This window comes from Aegilops tauschii, chromosome 3 (genome assembly GCF_002575655.3).
Source record: "Aegilops tauschii subsp. strangulata cultivar AL8/78 chromosome 3, Aet v6.0, whole genome shotgun sequence".
Taxonomy (NCBI): Eukaryota; Viridiplantae; Streptophyta; class Magnoliopsida; order Poales; family Poaceae; genus Aegilops; species Aegilops tauschii.
Window position 1 is genome coordinate 570906207 of NC_053037.3, and position 22805 is coordinate 570929011.

The following is a 22805-nucleotide window of genomic DNA, read 5'->3' on the forward strand; positions in this document are numbered from 1 at the left end:
GTAACTCTCGTAATGAAGTCATTCTCAAATAGTATCAGAGAATAAGAAGTTGAGTCCTAAATTACTTCATTGATTTAGTTCTCGGTTAGTTTTCTATTTCTTGTTTCTTAGGTAGTTTGGGCTATGAATTTGTTGATCACTCATTAGTTGCAGGGCCCCCTTATTTTCTCCGTCCCTATATGTGTCACTATGTAATCGTATTTCCCTATTAGCAGTCACTTATTTGACATTGAGAAGTCAGTAAAATATAGCATGTGTTTTCTAATCTTAGTTTTTGTTGTACTTTTGTGTAGTTTCTACGGGGGATGTCAGAGAAGGACGAGAAGATCAAATTATTAGTAGACATGGGCTTTTCTAAAGATGAAGCAAATATGGCTATTACAAGATGTGGTATGACTCATTTTGAAATTGTTGCCTTCATTTTTCCAAGAAAGGCATCTTATGCTATATATTGTTGTTTAAATTTCTTAGGTATGGATGTTGATCTATGTGAATTAGTTGATTCGATAAGTGCATCACGAATTACAGAAGATAGTCATTCTAGAAACTTATCTGACCATCAGGTACCTATTGTTTTGTTGTTATTTGTATATGAAAACACTTACGCTCTTCTAATTTGATGTAACGACACTGCAATATCTATAAATTTGGCAGGTCACAGATCAGTGCTTCCATTCATTTGGAGGGAGAAAGAAAGCAAGATTGATGGAAGAGAGCAAGAAAAAGAGGAACCGGTATGGAGGTACAGCACAGGGAAATCAACCCTCCTTGGATGGTAGCCATGATGAACCAATGCCTCTCCCAAATCCAATGGTTGGGTTTAATTTGCCAGGTAATTCGCAACCATCAATTACTAGAATACTTCCTAAACAAGATAGTGGACCACCCTTTTTCTACTATGAAAATGTGGCCCATGCTCCCAAAGGCGTATGAGTGACCATTTCAAGATTTCTTTATGACATTCAACCTGAGTTTGTGGATTCTAAGCATTTGTGTGCAACTGCAAGGAAAAGAGGCTACATCCATAATTTGCCAATTGAGAATAGATCACCTATTCTTCCTATGCCTCCAAAGACCATATTTGAGGCATTCCCTCATTACAAGAAGTGGTGGCCTTCATGGGACCTGAGAACACATCTCAATTGCTTGCAAACAAATGTTGCAAGTGCGAAGCTGACAGAACGGATCGGGTGTGCTCTTGCAAGCTCGGACAGTCCACCGACTCGAAGTGTTCAAAAATATGTCATGAATGAGTGTAGAAAAGGGAATCTTGTCTGGATTGGAAAGAACAAGGTTGCTCCATTGGAGCCTCAAGAGATGGAATATCTACTCGGTTTCCCAAAGGATCACACAAGGGGACTAGGCATCACGGAGAGATACAAGTGTCTCGGCAACACATTTCAAGTTGATACAGTTGCTTACCACTTGTCCGTTTTGAAGGTCATGTTTCCCAATGGTGTTAATGTGTTGTCCTTATTCACCGGTATTGGAGGAGGAGAGGTAGCTTTGCACAGGCTGGGCATCCACATGAAGGCAATGGTCTCTGTAGAGATAAGAAAAGCTAATAAGAGGATTTTTAAGGGTTGGTGGGATCAGACTCAGACAGGCACGCTCATTGAGATTGATGACGTGAAATCTCTTACCGATGATAGGATTTTATTATTTGTTAGTAGATTTGGCGGCTTCGACTTGGTGATTGGGGGCAGCCCATGTAACAATCTTGCCTGGTGCAACAGATACAACCGTGATGGCTTGGAGGGCGAGCAATCTGCTTTGTTTTGAATGTATTTTTGTAATTCGTGTTAGGAAAAATTCATTACATGTTGATTTTTTTAATTATATTGCTTTTTAAATTGTGCAAACAATTTTTTACATTGTATAAACAATTTTTGAAAATGTGACGAATACATTTTTGTAACTTTTCAATATATCTTAAAATGTGACATACATTTTTTTGAATGTACAGTGCATTTCTGTTTTACTGCACAAATATTTCTTTGCATTCTATAAATAGTTTTGAAGTGCCACGTACATTTTCTTGAATTGTGAGACATTTTGATTTTTACATTAATTTTTCATGCACATGATTAAAAAAATTCATACACAAGATTAACATTTTTGGTACACATGATTAACACTTACTCTTTTTCTATTCACATGATAATTTTCGTATACACCAGAAATATTTTCTATGGAATGTTTAACATTTTCAAATACAAGATTAATATTTTTCAAATACAAGATTAAGATTTTTAAAATTTCTATGTAAAGTGATTCTGTAATATTGATATTTTTAATATTATGAATATAAACAAAATTAATTAAATGAAACAAAAACGCGAAGGAATGACAGAAAAATCACTCATGACGTCAGTCAGCGTGATGCAGCTTGTTGTTACTGGGTCGGCCCTGTTTGGGTTCCCTCCAAGCGAGCCATGCCAAGGCGTCTTAATAAGCGGCACATAGTCGCGCCCCTCAAAAAAGTTTCTTCAAAAAAACTGGCCTAAGGAAACTCAAACTTGGTCTAAATTGCAAAATTACCCTGGTGGTATATGCAAAATTTAAGAATACTTTGCCCAAAATGTAAGATAATCTCTAGCAGGCCCTTTATAAATTGACCCTTAAAAACGCATATAAGGGGCGCTGTAAACCGTTTTTAGGGTGTGAAATTGCCCTGGCCAGAGCAAGACCCCGTAAATAAAATTGTATCCCACTATAGCCCTTTTTTTCTTTCTCCTCCCGTCCCGGCAGAGTCCGTCTCCGGCCCCGGCGTGCCTCGCCCCGGTGCCCCGGCTCGCGCCGGCGCCGCCCGCCTCGCACCCCGCCTCACCACGGCGCCACTCGTTCCCGGCCACGCATGTCGTGGAGGAGTCCTGTGCCACCCGCCCCAACCGCGCGCTCCCTGGAGCGCCTGCCCGTCACCGATTGAGCCCGGCACCGCGCGCGGCTGCACGCGCGGTCCTCGGCATGGTCGCGCGAGCTCCCAGCGCCCCACCCCCGCCCTTCTCTGGCGCCGCCCCGCCCTGATTCGGGCCACCAGTGGCTGTTGGGGAACGTAGCAATAATTCAAAATTTTCCTACGTGTCACCAAGATCAATCTAGGAGATGCTAGCAACAAGAGAGAGTGAGTGCATCTGCATACCCTTGAAGATCGCTAAGCGGAAGCGTTACAAGAATGCGGTTGATGGAGTCGTACTCGCAGCGATTCAAATCGCGGAAGATCCGATCTAGCGCCGAACGGACGGCGCCTCTGCGTTCAACACACGTACAGCCCGGGGACGTCTCCTGCTTCTTGATCCAGCAAGGGGAGAGGAGAAGTTGAGGGAGAACTCCAGCAGCACGACGGTGTGGTGGCAATGGAGCTCGTGGTTCTCCTGCAGAGCTTCGCTAAACACTACGGAGGAGGAGGAGGTGTATGAGGAGGGAGGGCTGCGCCAGGGAAGAGGTGCGGCTGCCCTCCCACCCCTCCACTATATATAGGGGCAAGGGGAGAGGGGGAGGCGCCCTAGGGTTTCCCCTAGGGGGCGGCGGCCAAGCAGATTGGATCTCCCTAGGGAAAATCCTAGGGAGACTTGCCCCCCAAGCCAAGCAGGTGGAGGCTTGCCTCCCAAGCCAGGTGGAGTCGCCCCACCTCCCCAAGTAACGTGGGAAAGGGTGTGGGGGGGCGCACCACCCCTTAGTGGGATGGTTTGCCCCTTCCCCTTTGGCCCATGGGGCCCTCCAACACTTGCCGGGGCTCCCGAAACACCTTTCGGTCATGCTGGCCATAGCCTGGTACCCCCGGAACACTTCCGGACTCCAATACCCTTCGTCCAATATATCGATCTTCACCGCCGGACCATTCCGGAACTCCTCGTGATGTCCGGGATCTCATCCGGGACTCTGAACAACCTTCGGTAACCACATACTATTTCCCATAACAACTCTAGCGTCACCGAACCTTAAGTGTGTAGACCCTATGGGTTCGGGAACCATGCAGACATGACCGAGACACCTCTCCGGCCAATAACCAATAGCGGGATCTGGATACCCATATTGGCTCCCACATGTTCCACGATGATCTCATCGGATGAACCACGATGTCGGGGATTCAATCAATCCCGTATACAATTCCTTGTAGATGCAGCTACCACGCGCTACTTGGAGCTATTCCAAATAACTACTCTACTATACGAATCCGGTTTACTACTCAGAGTCATCCGGATTAGTGTCAAAGTTTGCATCGACGTAACCCTTTATGACGAACTCTTTTACCACCTCCATAATCGAGAAAATTCCTTAGTCCACTAGTTACTAGGGATAAGTTCAACCGCTGTCATGTGATCCATTCCTGGATCACTCTTGTACCCCTTGACTAATTCATGGCAAGGCACACTACAGGTGCGGCACACAGCATAGCATACTGTAGAGCCTACATCTAAAGCATAGGGGACGACCTTCGTCCTTTCTCTCTCTTCTGCCGTGGTCAGGTCTTGAGTCTTACTCAATACTCACACCTTGTAACACAGCCAAGAACTCCTTCTTTGCTGATCTATTTTGAACTCCTTCAAAATCCTGTCACGGTATGCATTCATTTGAAAGTACTATTAAGCGTTTTCGATCTATCCTTATAGATCTTGATGCTCAATGTTCAAGTAGCTTAATCCAGGTTTTGTATTGAAAAACACTTTTCAAATGACCCTGTATGTTTTCCAGAAATTCTACATCACTTCTGATCAACAATGTGTCAACAACATATACTCAACAGAAATTCTATAGTGCTCCCACTCACTTCTTTGGAAATACAAGTTTCTCATAAACTTTGTACAAACCCAAAATCTTTGATCATCTCATCAAAGCGTACATTCCAACTCTGAGATGCTTACTCCAATCCTTAGAAGGATTGCTGGAGCTTTGCATACTTGTTAGCATCTTTCAGGATTGACAAAACCTTCTGGTTGTATCACATACAACCTTTCCTCAAGAAAATCGTCGAGGAAACAATGTTTTGACATCCTATCTGCAAGATTTCATAAATGATGCAGTAACTGCTAATATAATTCCAACAGACTCTTAGCATCGCTACGAGTGAGAAAGTCTCATCGCAGTCAACTCCTTGAACTTGCCGGAAAACATCTGAACGACAAGTCGAGCTTTCTTAATTGTGACACTTACCATCATTGTCTGTCTTCCTTTTAAAATCCATCTGCACCCAACAGCCTTACGACCATCAAGTAGTTCTTCCAAAGTCTATACTTTGTTTTTATACATGGATCCTCTCTCGGATTTTATGGCCTCGAGCCATTTGTCGGAATCTGGGCCCACCATCGCTTCTCCATAGCTCATAGGTTCATTGTTGTCTAGCAACATGACTCCCAAGACAGGATTACGTACCACTCTGAAGTAGCATGCATCCTTGTCGTCCTACGAGGTTTGGTAGTGACTTGATCCGAAGTTTCATGATCACTATCATAAGCTTCCACTTCAATTGGTGTAGGTGCCACAGGAACAACTTCCTGTGCCCTGCTACACACTAGTTGAAGTCATGGTTCAATAACCTCATCAAGTCTCCACTCAATTCTTTCGAGAGAAACTTTTCCTCGAGAAAGGACCTGTTTCTAGAAACAATCACTTTGCTTCCGGATCTGAAATAGGAGGTATACCCAACTGTTTTGGGTATTCTATGAAGATGCATTTATCCGCTTTGGGTTCGAGCTTATCAGCCTGAAACTTTTCCACATAAGCGTCGCAGCCCCAAACTTTTAAGAAACGACAGCTTAGGTTTCTCTAAACCATAGTTCATACGGTGTCGTCTCAACGGAATTGCGTGGTGCCCTATTTAAAGTGAATGCGGTTGTCTCTAATGCCTAACCCATAAACGATAGTGTAGTTCGATAAGAGACATCATGGTATGCACCATATCCAATAGGGTGCAGTTATGATGTTCGGACACACCATCACACTATGGTGTTCCAGGCGGTATTAGTCGTGAAACAATTTCCACAATTTCTTAATTGTGTGGCAAACTCGTAACTCAGATATTCATCTCTATGATCATATCACAGACATTTTATCCTCTTGTCACGACGATCTTCAACTTCACTCTGAAATTACTTGAACCTTTCAATAATTCAGACTTGTGTTTCATCAAGTAAATATACTCAGCATCTACTCAAATCATCTGTGAAGCAAGAACATAACGATATCCACTGCATGCCTCAGCACTCATTGGACTGCACACATCAAAATGTATTACTTCCAACAAGTTGCTTTCTTGTTCCATCTTACTGAAAACGAGGCCTTTCAGTCATCTTGCCCATGTGGTATGATTTGCATGTCTCAAGTGATTCAAAATCAAGTGAGTCCAAACGATCCATCTGTATGGACTTTTTTCATGCATATATACTAATAGACATGGTTCGCATATCTCAATCTTTTCAAAAATGAGTGAGTCCAAAGATCCATCAACATGGAGCTTCTTCATGCGTTTTATACCAATATGACTCAAGTGGCTGTGCCACAAGTATGTGGTACTATCATTACTATCTTATATCTTTTGGCATGAACATGTGTATCACTACGATCGAGATTCAATAAACCATTCATTTTAGGTGCAAGACCATTGAAGGTATTATTCAAATAGACAGAGTAACCAATATTCTCCTTAAATGAATAACCGTATTGCGATAAACATAATCCAATCATGTCTATGCTCAACGCAAACACCAAATAACAATTATTTAGGTTTAACACCAATCTCGATGGTAGAGGGAGCATGCGATGCTTGATCACATCAACCTTGGAAACACTTCCAAAACATATCGTCATCTCACCTTTAGCTAGTCTCCGTTTATGTAGCCTTTTATTTCGAGTTACCAACACTTAGCAACCGAACCGGTATCTAATACCCTGGTGCTACTAGGAGTACTAGTAAAGTACACATTAATATAATGTATATCCAATATACTTCTGTCGACCTTGCCTACCTTCTCATCTACCAAGTATCTAGGGTAGTTCTGCTCCAGTGACCGTTCCCCTCATTACAGAAGCATTTAGTCTCGGGTTTGGGTTCAACCTTGGGTTTCTTCACTAGAGCAGCAACTGATTTGCCGTTTCATGAAGTATCCCTTCTTTCCCTTGCCCTTCTTGAAACTAGTGGTTTTACTAACCATCAACAATTGATGCTCCTACTTGATTTCTACTTTCGTGGTGTCAAACATCGCGAATAGCTCAAGGATCATCATATCTATCCCTGATTTGTTATAGTTCATCACGAAGCTCTAGTAGCTTGGTGGCAGTGACTTTGGAGAACCATCACTATCTCATCTGGAAGATTAACTCCCACTCGATTCAAGCGATTGTAGTACTCAGACAATCTGAGCATATGCTCAACGGTTGAGCTTTTCTCCCTTAGTTTGTAGGCTTAAGAAACTTGTCAGAGGTCTCATACCTCTTGACGTGGGCACGAGCCTAAAATCCCAATTTCAGCTCTTGGAACATCTCATATGTTCCGCGACGTTTCAAAATGTCTTCGGTGCCTCAATTCTAAACCGTTCAACATTACGCACTGAACTATCACGTAGTCATCAAAATGTGTATGTCAGATGTTCGCAACATCCACAAACGACGCTCGAGGTTCAGCACACCGAGCGGTGCATTAAGGACATAAGCCTTCTGTGCAGCAATGAGAACAATCCTCAGTTTACGGACCCAGTCCGCATAATTGCTACTATCAACTTTCAACTAAATTTTTCTCTAGGAACATATCTTGAACAGTAGAACTAAAGCGTAAGCCACGACATAATTTGCAAAGACCTTTTGACTATGTTCATGATAATTAAGTTCATCTAATTATTTAATGAACTCCCACTCAGATAGACATCCCTCTAGTCATCTAAGTGATACATGATCCGAGTCAACTAGGCCGTGTCCGATCATCACGTGAGACGGACTAGTCATCATCGGTGAACATCTCCATGTTGATTGTATCTACTATACGACTCATGTTCGACCTTTCGGTCTCTTGTGTTCCGAGGCCATGTCTGTACATGCTAGGCTCGTCAAGTCAACCTAAGTGTTTCGCATGTGTAAATCTGGCTTACACCCGTTGTATGCGAACGTTAGAATCTATCACACCCGATCATCACGTGGTGCTTCGAAACAACGAACCTTCGCAACGGTGCACAGTTAGGGGGAACACGTCTCTTGAAATTTTCGTGAGGGATCATCTTATTTATGCTACCGTCGTTCTAAGCAAATAAGATGTAAACATGACAAACATCACATGCAAATCATAAAGTGACATGATATGGCCAATATCATCTTGCGCCTTTTGATCTCCATCTTCGAGGCGCGGCATGATCACCTTCGTCACCGGCATGACACCATGATCTCCATCATCATGATCTCCATCATCGTGTCTTCATGAAGTTGTCTCGCCAACTATTACTTCTACTACTATGGCTAACGGTTAGCAATAAAGAAAAGTAATTACATGGCGTTTTTCATTGACACGCAGGTCATACAATAAATTAAGACAACTCCTATGGCTCCTGCCGGTTGTCATACTCATCGACATGCAAGTCGTGATTCCTATTACAAGAACATGATCAATCTCATACATCACATATATCATTCATCACATCCTTTTGGCCATATCACATCACATAGCATACCCTGCAAAAACAAGTTAGACGTCCTCTAATTGTTGTTGCATGTTTTACGTGGCTGCTATCGGATTCTAGCAAGAACGTTTCTTACCTACGCAAAAGCCACAACGGTGATATGCCAATTTATATTTACCCTTCATAAGGACCCTTTTCATCGAATCTGATTCGACTAAAGTGGGAGAGACAGACACCCGCTAGCCACCTTATGCAACTAGTGCATGTCAGTCGGTGGAACCTGTCTCACGTAAGTGTACGTGTAAGGTCGGTCCGGGCCGCTTCATCCCACGATGCCGCCGAATCAAGATAAGACTAGTAACGGCAAGTAAATTTACAAAATCGACGCCCACAACTACTTTGTGTTCTACTCGTGCATAGAAACTACGCATAGACCTAGCTCATCATGCCACTGTTGGGGAACGTAGCAGAAATTCAAAATTTTCTACGCATCACCAAGATCAATCTATGGAGTAATCTAGCACCGAGGGGAAGGGGAGTGCATCTACATACCATTGTAGATCGCTAAGCGGAAGCGTTGCAAGAACGCGGATGAAGGAGTCGTACTCGTAGCGATTCAGATCGCGGTTGATTCCGATCTAAGCGCCGTACCATGGCGCCTCCGCGTTCAACACACGTGCAGCCCGGTGACGTCTCCCACGCCTTGATCCAGCAAGGAGAGAGGGAGAGGTTGGGGAAGACTCCGTCCAGCAGAAGCACAACGGCATGGTGGTGATGGAGGAGCATGGCACTCTAGCAGGGCTTCGCCAAGCACTGCGAGAGACGAGGAGGAAGAGGGGTAGGGCTGCGCCAAGAGAGAGGGAGACCCATCTATGGCAGCCCCAAAACCCCCACTATATATAGGGGAGGGGGAGGGGCTGCGCCCCCATCTAGGGTTCCCCCCCAAGGGGTGCGGCCAGCCCTAGATGGGACTTGGAGGGGCGGCCAAGGGGGGAGAGAGGGGGGCGCACCACTAGGTGGGCCTTAGGCCCATCTGAGCCTAGGGTTTCCCCCTTCCCTGCGCCTTGGGCCCCTTGTGGGAGGCGCACCAGACCACCTAGGGGCTGGTCCCTTACCACACTTGGCCCACGCAGCCCTCTGGGGCCGGTGGCCCCACCTGGTGGACCCCCGGGACCCTCCCGGTGGTCCCGGTACGTTACCGATAGCACCCGAAACTTTTCTGGTGACCAAAACAGGACTTCCCATATATAAATCTTTACCTCCGGACCATTCCGGAACTCCTCGTGACGTCCGGGATCTCATCTGGGACTCCGAACAACATTCGGTAACCACGTATGTCTATTCCCTATAACCCTAGCGTCATCGAACCTTAAGTGTGTAGACCCTACGGGTTCGGGAACCATGCAGACATGACCGAGACGTTCTCCGGCCAATAACCAACAGCAGGATCTGGATACCCATGTTGGCTCCCACATGTTCCACGATGATCTCATCGGATGAACCACGATGTCGGGGATTCAATCAATCCCGTATACAATTCCCTTTGTCTACCGGTATAGTACTTGCCCGAGATTCGATCGTGGGTATCCCGATACCTAGTTCAATCTCGTTACCGGCAAGTCTCTTTACTCGTTCCGTAACACATCATCCCGTGATCAACTCCTTGGTCACATTGTGCACATAATGATGATGTCCTACCGAGTGGGCCCAGAGATACCTCTCCGTTTACACGGAGTGACAAATCCCAGTCTCGATTCGTGCCAACCCAACAGACACTTTCGGAGATACCTGTAGTGCACCTTTATAGCCACCCAGTTACGTTGTGACGTTTGGTACACCCAAAGCATTCCTACGGTATCCGGGAGTTGCACAATCTCATGGTCTAAGGAAATGATACTTGACATTAGAAAAGCTCTTAGCAAACGAACTACACGATCTTGTGCTAGGCTTAGGATTGGGTCTTGTCCATCACATCATTCTCCTAATGATGTGATCCTGTTATCAACGACATCCAATGTCCATGGTCAGGAAACCGTAACCATCTATTGATCAACGAGCTAGTCAACTAGAGGCTTACTAGGGACATGGTGTTGTCTATGTATCCACACATGTATCTGAGTTTCCTATCAATACAATTTTAGCATGGATAATAAACGATTATCATGAACAAGGAAATATAATAATAACCAATTTATTATTGCCTCTAGGGCATATTTCTAACAATCTTCAACAGAGGCCCCTTCGTGATTGCATTGTGCCGTTGTCACAGACACTAGAACTAGATCCTGCATCATCTTCTGGATGCAAACCTTGCGCTTCTTCGTCACACACGTATAGAACATGCCCTCACAGTTCTCGAAAAAAAGAATGGGCCCTCACGTGTAATAATCGACTTTCACGCGAGATCAGCGCCGGCACTGGTGCAATGCATGAAGCGTTCATTTCTTTGTCGTTGCCGAGCAACTCCTCCAGTGTGTAATGTACTTGAATCTTCCATCATCATCCTCCACTGTGTCAACACCTTCTTAGCCGTTGTCAAGATCGAAGGCCAAGAACCCCTTTGCCGCCTTGGCATGTCCCTGGTACTGTCCTCACAGTTCTTCAATTATATCGGCAAAGAACCCCAGCCGGATGCACGTCATCATCGGTCACTACTCCGGCGGGCAGTCTTCGTTGGACATCAACCAGCGCTTGATCTCCTCTAGCATTCTGCATTCTTCGAGGGCCATTTCTTGGCGGCGTGGAGTTTGGGGGAGTTGAGCATTGGGATTTCCACCAGACTTGACGTTGCGTTGGCTGTCTAGTTAATTCTTCAATATGTTTCTCTAAAAAACAAGACATTCTTTAATCTGTGTGCCACACCGTGGGATGCAAAAGAGATTACTAGCCCTTGTTCGCATTTTCTCACTTTGAGCATGCATCAGGATCATACCAAATAAGATCAGTCGCTTTGCCCAAAAGTGAGAAGTCCACTTTCATCCCTAAACTCTTTTTTGAGGAAATTCATCCCTAAACTCTTTGGTTTGTCTAAGATTCAACCCCCATCTGTAAAACCGGCGAAGATTCAACCCCCAACTCCCCGAACCGTTCAGGATCCAATCCAACCCTGCCCTCGGCCCGGTGCTAGTTTCCCATGAGTCAGATGAGTTTGACCGTGTTGACCATCTAGTCAGCATGTCATGTTATCCTAGTAAGGTAAAAATATATATCATATAAAGACATAGCTAGTCAAGAGATCAATAATCTATAGACACAAATTATTAAAATATAAAAAGAGGAAAGAAAAGCATGACTCCAAAATGTCATGTCAAAGTGACGGTAGCAAGCATCAACATGCAACAACACCAACCGCCGCCTCTGACTCCATTGGAACTGAAGGGAGGTTCTTCAATGGTGGTGCCTCTGGAAAGGGAACTACGTCTCATGTCGACATTGTTAGATCCAATCACTGAAGGCCAGATCCAGGGTTTTCACCCCAAAGATCAAGTCCGAGCAAATTGCAACCCAATGCCTTGAAGAAGGGAATGTCGTGTAAACACCACCATTTTCAGGTACAACCAACTAATGTGCCGATGGCATATGGCAGGGTTCTAAGCATGGTCGTCCCATGTAGGTTGGATTTACATTTTTTTGGAATCAACATTCATGGTGGGTACATGACGATTTGGTTCATGGTCTTGCGCAGTCATTGTCATCTTTCCTGGTCAAATGTGCTTAATTACAGGAAGCATGAAAATGTTGCTAGTCCCTCGGCTCACATGTACTGGACTTGGAATTACGAGAATGCCTTTTTTGTTTCCCACTCACTCGCTCGATTTCATGTAAATTGCCTATTATATGGATGATTTATAATACTTCTATGAGATAATCTCTCTTTTCAGCACATACTAAAAGTAATACATACCGATGAACTGGGTAAAAATCAAACTAACATGATGTAATGTTTTTTTATTTTCTTTGCTGACATTGAAAATGCCGAATAATAGCCTCTTTGCTCCCACCAATTGTTCCTAGAATGCATGCTGAGTTGGTAGGATTGACTTGTGCTTGTGACGTCCTCTTCTTTAACATATTCTTCGATAGAGCTGGCATGGCACTATTGTTGTTTCGGCTCTTACTTGCTTGATTTGAAATGTGGAATGCCACATATTATGTTTCCCTCTCACCTTCTCAATTTGACGTAAATTATGTGATTGACATCAAATTTGTAGCTTTCTAATGGTTCAACTTTCTTGCTCGAGGGTCGACCATCTTCGGGCTACCCTCTCAGAGTTGTTGGGGGAAATAGTTCGCTCTCCACACTAAACATCACATCATCCTATCCTAAATGCCTCTTTGTCCCAACACCTTGGCCAAGAGACCACTCGAGAATCCGGACACTGGACAAGAGGGGGCATTTCATTTGTACGTGCTCTTGACAGCTAGTTTGCAAAGCACACTCATGTACCGCCAATAGCTATGCGGCCTTAGTTATGTTGCTACCAAGAGAAACATAAAAATGCAGGAAGTTGCTAGCTATGACGACTCAAGACCAAACAAACATGTTTGTCGAGCCAAGAGAATATTAAACTATTGTTGTGTGGGTAGGATAGGACTTTTTTAGCTCCACTCACTCTGAACAACCGAGTCCCATAGCATCCTCATGTACCACACATGGCTACATGGCATGTGTTACATCACTACCGAGGGTAACGCACTGATGTAGCAAGTGACATGAACGCACTCAAGACAATCAAACTCCAAACAATATACTTTTCTCTCTTTTCTGACGTTAATTGTTTGTATTCTTTCCTCCATATGGCTCGTGGAATTGGCCAGAAAGCAAGACTTCACATAATTAGTTGCCATGCATGTTCATCATCTTAGACACATCTTACCAATGACACTGACCATAATGGCACCTGCGCATGTTGCATCTTGTGGATATTGAAGCTTGTTGATCCTACACCTATATACGAACCTTAGGTATGATGTTTTATTCTACTTCATACTCTACTTCAATGGAGATTGCATCATGTGTACATGAATAAGTCATGTGACTTTGTTATCACGTTTCCATGCGTGGATGGTAACATATCGAGAAAGTGTGTAATAGTTCTTTTTAGGAAGCATCACATTTTTGCTCGGACACAATAGCAAATACAATGGAGGGCCAAGCATGCATGTGTAGTAGGATGTCCTTTGCTAATGTTTGAGTCTCTAAAGTGTGGAAGTACGAAGAACAAAAACATGTCCACATGATTTGTAAATGCCCTGCATGGGAAAATATAAAAAGGAAAGAGAACAAGTTTGCGAATGTCATGTCCAATTATGTAAGTGAGTCAAATAATATGGCCCATAGTCAACTTAGTTGCAGTTACAATGATCTTACGGTTATGCTTTGCTGATTGAAAGATGATCCACTAGATTAACGACCAGATGTTTTGGTTTCTATGGGAACGTCTTTGTTTTCTCTTGTTAACTTGTCATGTACTTTTAACATATAATGGATTCTAAATTTTTATATGTCGTTCATGATGGAACATTGGCACTCCTGTGACCAAACAATTCAATTAGCATGTTGATACTCTTCAATAAGTCTATGTTGTTAGTTTATGTTATAGTGATCCACCTATATGGTCCAAAACTCTTAGTTGTCTTGCACTCCACCTCATGCATTTGAGCTATTTATTTGTACATCAGACTACCATTTTTAATCCATTTGATACAAGCATCATCAAGTTGATAATGGACAAACCTGGCAATCTGATCAACTTTTTAGATTTACCAACTTGATCACTCTCTTTCCATAAAATAGCCCCATTACGTATAACGGATTCTATTGTCTACTGAACTATTATAATCTGAAATCTAGCATACTTCAGTTAAATAGGAATCCCCTTACTTGAAATTAAACAACTTATAATTGTACTCATGTATATGTTTTGGGGATTATCTTATGGCAGTGTTGTGACAGTGTCGATGGGAGTTTGTTCACTAAAAAAGGTGGTCTTTCCTTCTAGCTTTTTTGAAGTGTTCTACACACTAAAATTGAATTGCTATACTAATTTCATGCTAGAGATGCCAGTTGTGATATCTTGTTGTGACTGTGTGCAAGATATAATTATTGTTCTTCTCCTCAGTTACTTTTTTCTTAGTTTTCTTTAAATCGCTGAGGTGTGCTTAACTCATCTCACAGCGATGGACAAGCGATAGCGATGATAGTGATAAGGATCAAATGTTAGGATTGGTGATGTCAAATGCAGGCACTTAAAGATGATGATGATCTTGATTTTGAGAATTCGGATGGCGATGACGATGCTGGTGATACAGATACCGAGTCTAATGGTTCTAGTGATGAGGTCGATAATTCCTTTTCTCTAGTTTAGTAGTTGAAAATTATTTAACCATATGTATGCTGATAAATGTGAAATCTTTGACATGCATACTTTGAGCACCCCCTATACGTACTGTTTTAGCATTGTTTGTTTTGCTTCTGCGTTTCATTGGTGTATAATTGCATTGTGAAGTTTGAGCACCCATTTTTTTACCTAGAACTATTATCATGTTTAAGTTTTATCGTGTAAGAGTGATCATAGGAAGTAAGATTGAATACCATTAGGACAACGACTCTCGCAAAGTAATCAAATGAACCTAAAAGGAGTAGAAACTAAATGTATTATTGGGTTGCTTGTTTGTCATTTTGATGAATTTTAACATTTATTTCTGTTAGATACCACTCCTTTTCTCATTAGTTCCTATACATTTGAATATTAGTTACAAGACATATGATTTGTGGAGTTATGATGCTACATGCAAATACTCTTACATGTGTTATAACTTGTAACCAAGAGATGATAGACACATATTGCAAGAACTTTAACCTCCAGGAATCCCAAAATTATGCATCACTTATTCTCTTTGATTTATTTTCTAGTCCATGATATAGTATACAATAGGACTTAGCTAAAAAGAGTTCAGGAGAAATAGAAGCTAAGCTTGAAGACCGAGTTCTAAAGAAAGAAGCAAGAATATAGTCGGACTTAAATAATTCTATCATGCGCTGGAGTAAAGTTTGTGATGCGACCCAGCTTATCACATTTCCATAGAATCTAAGGAGGCTTGGAAACTAGCATGTAGCTTAGTAAGAACAAGGTCTTAAAGAACTAAACCACATTGTTCAAGATTCTTATTTTGACTTCCAGTTACACAAAATGAAGATAATACTAGAAACGTTTATTACATATCGCATTAGTAGCATCAAACTTCCCTCCATAAATAGCCTCAAGAAGAGTGGGAAATGCATATATGATGTTACTAATTTATGATGTGATAGCAGAATTTCCTATTAGTTATGCAAATAAACTCAGCGAAGAGAATATCCTATTGTTCACTCCTACTCTCCTATTCATGGCCAGATATATGTAATGCCTAAAAACGGTAGAGAGTGTTTATTATCTTCTACACATTTATGCCTGCTCAGCAAAAATATATTTCTTTATTGCTAGTAGGTGATGAACCTGAAATAGGGTGGATGGGAATATCGCAATGTCTTCTTGAAGACGTACACATGCATTTGCCTCATCATCCATCCATTTTTATCTTTCTACCACGAAAGCAACATGAAGAAACCAGATGCATATGTTTCACCACTATTATGCATCTCGCACAGAGTGCCATTATATGAAACAACAAAGTTAGACATGTACCTTCACTTTATTCCAGTCCAGCACAACTAGTACTGTAGGTAGTTGTTTCAAGCATAAATTGGGAAGCATTTGTTAATGCATATAGTAACTCTCGTAATGAAGTTATTCTCAAATAGTATCAGAGAATAAGAAGTTGAGTCCTAAATTACTTCATTGATTTAGTTCTCGGTTAGTTTTCTATTTCTTGTTTCTTATGTAATTTGGGCTATTCATTTGTTGATCACTCATTAGTTGTAGGGCCCCCTTATTTTCTCCGTCCCTATATGTGTCGCTATGTAATCGTATTTCCCTATTAGCAGTCAATTATTTGACATTGAGAAATCAGTAAAATATAGCATGTGTTTTCTAATCTTAGTTTTTGTTATACTATTGTGTAGTTTCTACGGGAGATGTCAGAGAAGGACGAGAACATCAAATTATTAGTAGACATGGGCTTTTCTGAAGATGAAGCAAATATGGCTATTACAAGATGTGGTATGACTCTTTTTGAAATTGTTGCATTCATTTTTCCAAGAAAGGAATCTTATGCTATATATTGCTGTTTAAATTTCCTAGGTATGGATGTTGATCTATGGGAATTAGTTGATTCGATAAGTGCATCACGAATTACAGAAGATAGTCATTCCAGAAACATATCTGACCATCAGGTACCTATTGGTTTGTTGTTATTTGTATATGAAAACACTTACGCTCTTCTAATTTGATGTAACGACACTGTAATATCTGTAAATTTCCCAGGTCACAGATCAATGCTTTGATTTATTTGGAGGGGGAAAGAAAGCAAGATTGATGGAAGAGAGCAAGAAAAAGAGGAACCGGTATGGAGGTAGAGCACAGGGAAATCAACCCTCCTTGGATGGTAGCCATGATGAACCAATGCCTCTCCCAAATCCAATGGTTGGGTTTAATTTGCCAGGTTATTCGCAACCATCAATTACCAGAGTACTTCCTAAACAAGATAGTGGACCACCCTTTTTCTACTATGAAAATGTGGCCCAAGCTCCGAAAGGCGTATGAGTGACTATTTCAAGATTTCTTTATGACATTCAACCTGAGTTTGTGGATTCTAAGCATTTGTGTGCAACTGCAAGGAAAAGAGGCTACATCCATAATTTGCCAATTGAGAATAGATCACCTCTTCTTCCTATGCCTCCAAAGACCATATTTGAGGCATTCCCTCATTACAAGAAGTGGTGGCCTTCATGGGACCTGAGAACACAACTCAATTGCTTGCAACCAAATGTTGCAAGTGCGAAGCTGACAGAACGGATCGGGCGTGCTCTTGCAAGCTCGGACAGTCCACCGGCTCGAAGTGTTCAAAAATATGTCATGAATGAGTGTAGAAAAGGGAATCTTGTCTGGATTGGAAAGAACAAGGTTGCTCCATTGGAGCCTGAAGAGATGGAATATCTACTCGGTTTCCCAAAGGATCACACAAGGGGACTCGGCATCACAGAGAGATACAAGTCTCTCGGCAACACATTTCATGTTGATACAGTTGCTTACCACTTGTCCGTTTTGAAAGTCATGTTTCCCAATGGTGTTAATGTGTTGTCCTTATTCACCGGTATTGGAGGAGGAGAGGTAGCTTTGCACAGGTTGGGCATCCACATGAAGGCAATGGTCTCTGTAGAGATAAGAAAAGCTAATAAGAGGATTTTTAAGGGTTGGTGGGATCAGACTCAGACAGGCACGCTCATTGAGATTGATGACGTGAAATCTCTTACCGATGATAGGATTTTATCATTTGTTAGTAGATTTGGCGGCTTCGACTTGGTGATTTGGGGCAGCCCATGTAACAATCTTGCCGGGTGCAACAGATACAACCGTGATGGCTTGGAGGGCGAGCAATCTGCTTTGTTTTGAATGTATTTTTGTAATTCGTGTTAGGAAAAATTCAGTACATGTTGAAACATTTTTTTAATTATAATGCTTTTTAAATTGTGCAAACAATTTTTTTACATTGTATAAACAATTTTTGAAAATGTGACGAATACATTTCTGTAACTATTCAATATATCTGAAAATGTGACATACATTTTTTTGAATGTACACAACATTTCTGTTTAACTGCACAAACATTTCTTCGCATTCTATAAATATTTTTGAAGTGCCACGTACATTTTCTTGAATTGTGTGACATTTTGATTTTTACATTAATTTTTCATGCACATGATTAAAAACAATTCATACACAAGATTAACATTTTTGGTACACATGATTAACACTTACTCTTTTTGTATTCACATGATAATTTCCGTATACACCAGAAATATTTTTCTATAGAATGTTTAACATTTTCAAATACAAGATTAATATTTTTCAAATACAAGATTAAGATTTTTAAAATTTCTTTGTAAAGTGTTTTTGTAATATTGATATTTTTAATATTATGAATATAAACAAAATTAATTAAATGAAACAAAAACGCGAAGGAATGACAGGAAAATCACTCATGACGTCAGTCAGCGTGATGCAGCTTGTTGTTACTGGGTCGGCCCTGTTTGGGTTCCCTCGAGGCGAGCCATGCCTAGGCGTCTTAATAAGCGGCACATAGTCGCGCCCCTCAAAAAAGTTTATTCAAAAAAACTGGCATAGGGAAACTCAAACTTGGCCTAAATTGCAAAATTACCCTGGTGTTATATGCAAAATTTAACAATACTTCGCCCAAAATGTAAGATAATCTCTAGCATGCCCCTTATAAATTGACCCTAAAAAACGCGTATACGGGGCACTGTAAACTGTTTTTACGGTGTGAAATTGCCCTGGCCAGAGCAAGTCCCGTAAATAAAATTGTATCCCACTATAGCCGTTTTTTTTTCCTCCAGTCCCGGCAGAGTCCGTCTCCGGCCCCGGCGTGCCTCGCCCCGGTGCCCCCGCTCGCGCCGGCGCCGCCCGCCTCGCACCCCGCCTCATCCCGGCGCCGCCCGTTCCTGGCCACACATGTCGTGGAGGAGTCCTGTGCCACCCGCCCCAACCGCGTGCTCCCTGGAGCGCCTGCCCGTCCCCGATTGAGCCCGAGACCGCGCGCGGCTGCACGCGCGGTCCTCGGCATGGTCGCGCGAGCTCCGAGCGCCCCACCCCCGCTCTTCTCTGGTGCCGCGCCGCCCTGATTCGGGCCACCAGTGGCCTGCTCCGCCCGGCCCGTGGACAGCCTCGCCTCAGCAGTGGAGGTCGAGTCGGCCGCAATTCGGACCGGAGGCGGCAAATTCCGGCGTGCGGCGCTTCTTCCGACATGCGGCGACGGATTCCGGTGAGTTCCGGGTAGATTCCGACCAGTTCCGCGGCGGCGCGTCTACTTCGACGAGGTTTGACCGGTTTACGGGTTGAACTGTATACTGCCTTCAAAACTGTACATATGAGGTTTTTGCGGATGGATTTTCATTGCCCTTTAAAAAGTTTAAGGGCCGATCGAGTTTTACGGGATCTGCTAGGCGCTGTTTTAAACTGTAAATATGGATTTTTTACGGGTTTGATCGCTTTTAAACAGGGCGGCCCTGTGTTTAGGGAGGCCCTAGGCGTACTGGACGACATGGGCCCTAAGTCAAAGAACCCTTCAGTGGTCGAATTTTCAGACCACCTTTTTTCTTTCTTCTCCCTTTTTAGCACCCGACAAATGTATCTTAGGCAACATGACAGGCTAATGTCCTAAAATTATGAAGTAAAGAGTATACAAAGAATTAGAAATTTATAGATCGGATGATTGGAACACTTGACATGTATACAGAATGGCAGAAAATTAGGATGGTTGAATACATAATGTGAAAGATTGAACTAGAAAGTTATACATAAAAAATTTGAAACTTTGTGGGATGAATCATGGATGAATAGTACTCCAATAGACGTGCTAAAAAACTACTGAAAATATGAAATTGAGGGATGGATGAATGGATCAGGATACGTACTGAATCGGCCGTCACAGATGCATAACGTATTGCCATATTGCCGGAAGGCCGGATTGCCTGAGTGGCGGACTGCGGCGTGCGGCGGTGACAACAAGCGGCCGAGGCGCCGAGCGAGGAGCGATGGAGCGACGGGCCGATGAGACGATGAATATGAACCGAGTGACGAACAGGGAAAGCCAGATCAATCGATCGATTTGTTTGAAAACACACGTACGCATTTCAATCACAGTCCCTTGCGGCCGTGACTTGCGTGCGCCGATGCTTATCTACCTAGTGATCCGAAGGGCCCATCTCGTTTTTCTTTCATACATTTTTTCCGGGAGCAACTAGTTAACCAGCGCTCCTTCGTAACGAGCGGTTCGGGAGCGCTCCGCGCGTGACAAGTGTCGCGCGTGGAGCGCTTCCGCAAGGGAAAACTAGTTGCGCGGTTGGTTCCCGGTTTTCCCTTTCCGGTTTGTGGTTTGGTGCGTTTTGCAGTTTGACCCTCGAACTATCAGAATTTTCCGTTTTCCCTTTCCGCGCGAAAACACAAAAAAAATACCAGCTCGCGCGGTTGGTTTCCTGTTTCCCTTTCCCGTTTCCCTTTTTGTTCCCATTATATTTCCGGGTAATGGAGATTTATGGTGTAGTTGCGGGCGGGGACTACCAACACTATCAAATGTGACCTTTCAAGTAAAGAAAAAAAGCAACTTTTTAATGTAAAACGGCAGTCTCCAGAATCGTTCAATCGTGTGACTTCTTTATAGGCACAGGTGAACACTAGGAGAGGCACGGGTGTATAATAACTTTACTAAATTGAAGAAAAGTGCCTCCGGCTCGCCTTCGGCTCGTTCAATTTTCATAAACATCTTGGGGGGGGGGGGGGGGGGGGGATAGGTCGAAGTGTGTGTTGGTCGTGCGGCGTGCTGGTTCGTGCGGCGCGTTGTACGTCGTGGTGTGGCACAGCGCCTCCGGCGCGAGGGAACCTCCGGCTCGTTCAATTTTCATAAACATCTTGAAAAGGGGGCATAGGTCGAAGTGTGTGTTGGTCGTGTGGCGTGCTAGTTCGTGCGGCGCGTTGTACATCGTGGTGTGACACGGCGCCTCCGGCACGCCTTCGGCTCGTTCATTTTTCATAAACATCTTGAAGGGGGGGCATAGGTCGAAGTGTGTGTTGGTCGTGCAGTGAGCTGGTTCGTGCGGCGCGTTGTACGTCGTGGTGTGACACGGCGCCTCCGGCGCGAGGGAACCTCCGGCTCGCCTTCGGCTCATTCAATTTTCATAAACATTTTGAAGGGGGGGCATAGGTCGAAGTGTGTGTTGGTCGTGCAGCGTGCTGGTTCGTGCGGCGCGTTGTACGTTGTGGTGTGACACGGCGCCTCTGGCGCGAGGGAACCTCCGTCTCGCCTTCGGCTTGTTCCATTTTCATAAACATCTTGAAGGGGGGGGCATAGGTCAAAGTGTGTGTTGGTCGTGCAGCGTGCTGGTTCGTGCAGCGTGTTGTACGTCGTGGTGTGACACGGCGCCTCTGGCGCGAGGGAACCTCCGACTCGCCTTCGGCTCGTTCAATTTTCATAAACATCTTGAAGGGGGAGGCATAGGTCGAAGTGTGTGTTGGTCGTGCTGCGTGCTGGTTCGTGCGGCGCGTTGTACGTCGTGGTGTCACACGGCGCCTCCGGCGCACCTCCGGCGCACCTCCGGCTCGCCTTCGGCTCGTTCAATTTTCATAAACATCTTGAAGGGGGGCATAGGTCGAAGTGTGTGTTGGTCATGCGGCGTGCTGGTTCGTGCGGCGCCTTGTACGTCGTGGTGTGGCACGGCGCCTCCGGCGCGAGGGAATCTCCGGCTCGCCTTCGGCTCGTTCAATTTTCATAAACATCTTGAAGGGGGGGGGGCATAGGTCGAAGTGTGTGTTGGTCGTGCGGCGTGCTGGTTTGTGCGGCGCGTTGTACGTCATGGTGTGGCACGGCGCCTCCGGCGCGAGGGAACCTCCGGCTCGCCTTCGGCTCGTTCAATTTTCATAAACATTTTGAAGGGGGGGGGCATAGGTCGAAGTGTGTGTTGGTCGTGCGGCGTGCTGGTTCGTGCGGTGCGTTGTTCGTCATGGTGTGGCACGGCGCCTCCGGCGCGAGGGAACCTCCGGCTCGCCTTCGGCTCGTTCAATTTTCATAAACATCTTGAAGGGGGGGCATAGGTCGAAGTGTGTGTTGGTCGTGCAGCGTGCTGGTTCGTGCGGCGCGTTGTACGTCGTGGTGTGGCATGACGCCTCCGGCGCGAGGGAACCTGCTTGTTTAATTTTTATATAGCAGGTTGTGCAGAAGGCAAGCTGCTTTGTTTCGAAAGGCACGGGTTTCAAGCATGTGCAATCACGTCTGCCTACGAGCTAGGTTTGTGCGTGCATTCACATGTGTGTATACTACGAAGGCATTGGTATGTTGTCTCCGGAGGCACGGGTTTGAAGCATGTAAAGTCACGTGAAGTCATTGGTATGTTGCCTCCAGAGGCACGGGTTTGAAGCAGGTAAAGTCACGTGAAGTCATTGGTATGTTCCCTCCAGAGGCACGGGTTTGAACCATGTGAAGTCACGTGTGCGTAGGAGCTAGTCACGGTTGAGGCGTTCTTGGTATTTG

At 44.0% G+C, this 22805-nt stretch overlaps 2 pseudogenes; both read left to right on the forward strand.

The window, feature by feature from the left end:
• The first annotated feature begins 305 nt into the window (after positions 1–305).
• LOC109785797 (DNA (cytosine-5)-methyltransferase DRM2-like) lies at positions 306–1782 on the forward strand (annotated as a pseudogene).
• Positions 1783–14780: 12998 nt separating this feature from the next.
• LOC109785798 (DNA (cytosine-5)-methyltransferase DRM2-like) lies at positions 14781–18157 on the forward strand (annotated as a pseudogene).
• Positions 18158–22805: the final 4648 nt, after the last annotated feature.